Below are 5105 nucleotides of genomic sequence, written 5' to 3' on the forward strand. Positions count from 1 at the left end.
GAAAACCTTGGGTAGCTGTTAGGGCTCGACAAAAGTCCACTTTTCGTAAAATAGAGAATATTGCCAGGGCTAAAGAGGTACATTTCATAAGGTGTATGCCCCGTATAAAGTTTTAAAGTACATTAAGACTAAAACTAAAAGAACTGAAAAGAGAAATGGAAAAGCTGACAATGACTGTTGGAGACTTCAGCACCCACCTATCAGTAATTGAAAGAACAGGGAGACCCAAAAAAAGTCAGTGAAATACCGAAAATTTGAACACGATTATCTCAGTACATTAGCCAGCTCACTCACACTGACTAGCGGTGAAAGGAGTCTGTAAGCATCTCCTCTCAGACCAGCGTTCAATGACATCACATTGGTAGCTTAAAGGTGGCTACGATGGGAGTATTTATACTACAAATGCTGCAAATTAAGTCATTTTCCCTACAAGGATACACTTAAAGCATTTTCCAGTCCCAGTAACGATCAATCAAAAGGAAATGACATTTAGAGACATTTAGAGAACACCCCCAAACAGTAAAATACATATTTATTCAAGTGCTTATGGGATATTCACCTAGACAATCATTCTGGGTCACAAAAATGTTTCAATAAATTTAAAAGAATTGAAGTCTTGAGTATGTTCCCTGACCACAGTGGAACCAAGCTAAGAATCAAAAACATAAAGGTATTTGGAAACATTCACAAACACTTGGAAATTCAACAACAGGCTTCTAAACAACCCCGTCGGAAAAAATCCCAGGAGGAATAAGAAAATACCATGGCCTAAAAACATTATGAACGGAATGAAAAGACAACATATCAAAATATATGGGTGACAACTCACATTGTGATTCAGGGACGTTTGTGACATTGAATGCTTATATTTAAAAAGGACTAGGGGCGCCTGGGTGGTTGAGTTGTTTGAGTGTCCAACTGTACATTCCAGCTCAGGTCATGATCGAGCCCCACTTTGGACTCTGCACTAAGCATGAAGCCTGCTTAAAATTCTCTCCCTCTCTCCCTCTGCCTCTCTCTCCGGTTCACACTCACATGCTCTCTCTCTCTCTCTCTCTCTCTCTCTTTAAAAATACATAAAGAATAAAAAGAAAGGCGAAACTCAATAATTTAATCTTTACATGAAGAAATCAGAAAAATAAGAACAATTGAAACTCAAAGAAGGTGGAAAGAAAGGAAATAATAAAGATCAGACATTAATGAAATAGAAATAATTGGGGAAACGTATCAAGACAAAATCTGTTTTTTTAAAGGATCAGTAAAATTGATAAAGCTCTAGACAGACTGATCAATCAATAAAAAAAAAAAGAGATACACATAAATTACCAATGTCAGGAGTTAAAGAAGGGACATTAGTGTCCTACAGGCATTAAAAGGAAAAAAGAGGGGGATATTATGAGTAATGTGCTGTTGGTAAATTCAACAGTGTGTGTGAAATTGACAAATTCCTTGAAAGATATAAACTACCAAATAAATAAACGATAAAAAAATTTTTTTAAGTTTGTTTAATGTTTATTTACTTTTGAAAGAGGGAGAGAGACAGAAGCATGAGCAGGAGAGGGGCAGAGAGAGGGAGACACAGAATCCAAAGCAGGCTCCAGGCTCCAAGCTTGTCAGCACAGAGCCCGACGCGGGACTTGAACTCACAGACCTTGAGATCATGACCTGAGCTGAAGTGGGACGCCTCACCAACTGAGCCACCCAGGCGCCCCAATAGAATTCATAATTTAAACACTCTGAGAAAGAAAACCTCAGGCCCAAGTGACCTCAGGGATGAATTGTACCATCCAGTTACAAAGATGCAATGTCGATTCTGCACAAGCATTCCGGAAGAAACAGGAGGAGGAACACATCCCAACTTATTTTGCGTGGCCAGCATTAACCTGATATCAAAGCCAGGCAGAGATATTACCATAAAAGAGAACTATACATTAATACACCCCATAAATATGCATGTGAAAACCCTTAACAAAATTTTAGCAGATCAAATCCAGCAAAATACAAATGTAATAATGCATCATGACTAAGTGGTGCTTATCCAAGGAATGGTAGACTAACTTGACATTCACAAATTAATGAATGCAATTCACCTTTTTAACAAACTAAAGAGGGAAAAAAAAAAAAAGAAACAAAAAACCCTACATAGTTCTGCTATAACCATTGTTTGGAAATCTCAATTTGTTTCCATACAATTAATACCGTGGGTTCCCTAATAATTTGAGCATAATGTGAATTTCATATTTGCTTATGCACAGTTTTGTTTGTGAGAAACACCAGGTGAATGCAGAAAACTGCGCCCAGCTGAAATGAGCCGTGTAGGAATAAAAAAGGCACCAGGCATATACCTCGAAGTCTACCGACTACTGTAGTTTATGCCTCATGTGTTATGAGCCACACCTACCCTCCTCCTCCTCCCACTTCAGGTAACCTTCCTCCCCCACTTGTCATTAACTCACAAGCTGTAACTCTTCTCAGATACCCACTTTCACAAGCAAACTTTAGGTCTGTTTCAAGGTGAAGTGCCACATTCACTCTATTATGTATGCATTCCTCAACCAGTTCACGTGCGCAAAACATTGCTGCCATTTCCATTATGTTCCATCTTTTTGTAGGTACCTCTGATGACATTTTGGGGTGTTGCGCCCCCTAAGCTCCCCATTAGCCCCATGGTTTTCCTTGCAAGATTTTGAATAGCGCGGGACTTCTTAGAAACACCTGTGTTATAGCAGAAATGCCTGTAATCAGCTCCACAGATACCGAAATAGTATTTGACAAAATTCTGCATCGATTCATGATAAAAACCTAGCAAACTGAGAATATAAGGACACTTCCTTAACTACATTAAGGACATCTAGGAAAAGTCTATATCAAACTTAATGATAAAAGATGGTACACTTCCCTAAGATTTGGAAGAAGGCAAGGATGTCTATTTCATCACTTTTTTTCATATTTATACTACAGGGCCCATCAGTACAATAAATCAAGCAAAGAAATAAAAGGCATACAGATCATAAAATAATCTATGAAGAAAACCCAAGAAATTTATAAAATAAGGTAGAATTAATAAATGAGCTTAGCAATGTGAAGAAATAAGGTCCATATATAAAATATTTTAAAAATTAATAAAGTAAAAATTTTAAATATCCTTTATAAGGGTGTCAACAATGTTAATTAATCAGGAATAAATAAACAATGCACAAGATTTATATGCCGGAAACAATAAATTATTGCTGAGAAAAAGCAGAAAAGGCATATAAATTGAAGGATATACCATGTCTAAGAATTGGAAAACTCAATATTATGAATATTTCACTTCTCCTCAAATTGATCTATAGATTCAATAGAATTCCAATCCAAATTCCTTCAAGCATAATGTGAAACTTAACAAGCTGAACCTAAAATTTATGTGGATATGCAAAAGCCCTGTAAAAGTAAAAATAATTTTGAAAAAGAACCAGGTTTGGAGAACTTAAACTACCACATTTTAAGAATACAATAAAGCCACGGCAATCGAGGCAATTCGGTACTGATGTAAATGTACAGATCAGTGGAATCAAAGAGAAAGTTCAGAAATGAACTTACACATACATAGTCAACTGAGTGTTCGCTGTTCAATGGGGAAAAGAATCTTTACAAGAAATCTTGCTGAGATAACTATGTATCCGTATGGAAAACACAAACATCATCTCTTACCTCAGACGATGCAAAAATGAACACTCCTGGAAGAAAATAAGGAAAATCTCTGTGACCTTGGGTGAGGCAAAAATTTCTTAGATGAGACACAAAAGCACAAATCATAAAACTGATAAATGGGATGTATCCAAATTGAAAACTTTTACTCCTTGGGGTGCCTGGGTGGCTCAGTCAGTTAAGCGTCCGACTTCGGCTCAGGTCATGATCTCACAGTTCGTGAGTTCAAGCCCCACGTTGGGCTCTGTGCTGACAGCTCAGAGCCTGGGCCTGCTTTGCCTTCTGTGTCTCCCTCTCTCTCTGCCCCTCCCCTGCTCATGCTCTCTCTCTCTCTCTCTTAGAAAAAAATAAACATAAAAAATATTAAAAAAAGAAACCTTCTACTCCTTGAAAGACATAGTTATGAAAATGAAAGATAAGTCACAGACTGAGAGAAAATATTTGTTAAAAAGATCTGAAAAAGCACTGGTATCCAGAATATATAAAGAATTGGTACAACTCAAATATCAAAAGATCCGCAGCCCTATTTAAAAAGGGGCAAAAGGTGTGAACAGACACTTCACCAAAGAAGTCGCATGGCGATCACATATTTAGCATTTGGACGGATGCACAACATCATTGGTCTTTAGGGAAATATAAATACAACTGCAATGAGATATTACTATATACACACGAGAATGGTGAAATTCGAAAGATTGGCAATACCAAAAGTTGGGACGAGGGGGAGCCACCGGGACTTCCATACATTACTGGTGGGAACATAGCCAGTTTGGAAAACAGGCAGTTTCCTGCAAAGTCTCTATGTATTTGCCATCGGACCCCGCAATCACACAGCTCCTCGTTTACCCAAGATAAATAAAAACATAGGCTAACACGGCCGCTTCGTTCATAACGGCCTCACCCTGGAAACTACTCACATGTCCATCCCTGGGGTACAGAAAATCCGGCACATCCACAGGATGGAAAGCCACTCTGCAATACAAAGGAATAAACTAATCAAACGCACAACAAAATGGCCCAATCTCTAAGCTGTATATTAAGTAAAAGAAGCCATATGTCAAAGAGTACATACGATGGGCTCCCTTTCAGAATAAATTCCAGAAAAGGCAGAACTACAGAGACCGAAAGATCAGTGGTTATCAGGGGCTGCGTCAAGGGTAAGGAAATTGAACGCAGGGGTCCTGAAGGAACTAGGGAGTGACTAAAAATGTTCTAAATCCTGGTTTAGCTTTACACAGGTGGTTACACAACTGTATGCGTTTTCCAAAACCCAGCAGATGGCTGGCACACTTAAAACTGGTCATACTGCGTGTGAATTGTACTTTGACAATGATGGTCACCAGTAAGGTACTGGGGCACTTGGGTGCTCTTTGATTTTGGCTCAGGACATGATCTCTGAGCTGACATCACAGAAC

This window comes from Neofelis nebulosa, chromosome 17, assembly GCF_028018385.1.
Source record: "Neofelis nebulosa isolate mNeoNeb1 chromosome 17, mNeoNeb1.pri, whole genome shotgun sequence".
Taxonomy (NCBI): domain Eukaryota; kingdom Metazoa; phylum Chordata; class Mammalia; order Carnivora; family Felidae; genus Neofelis; species Neofelis nebulosa.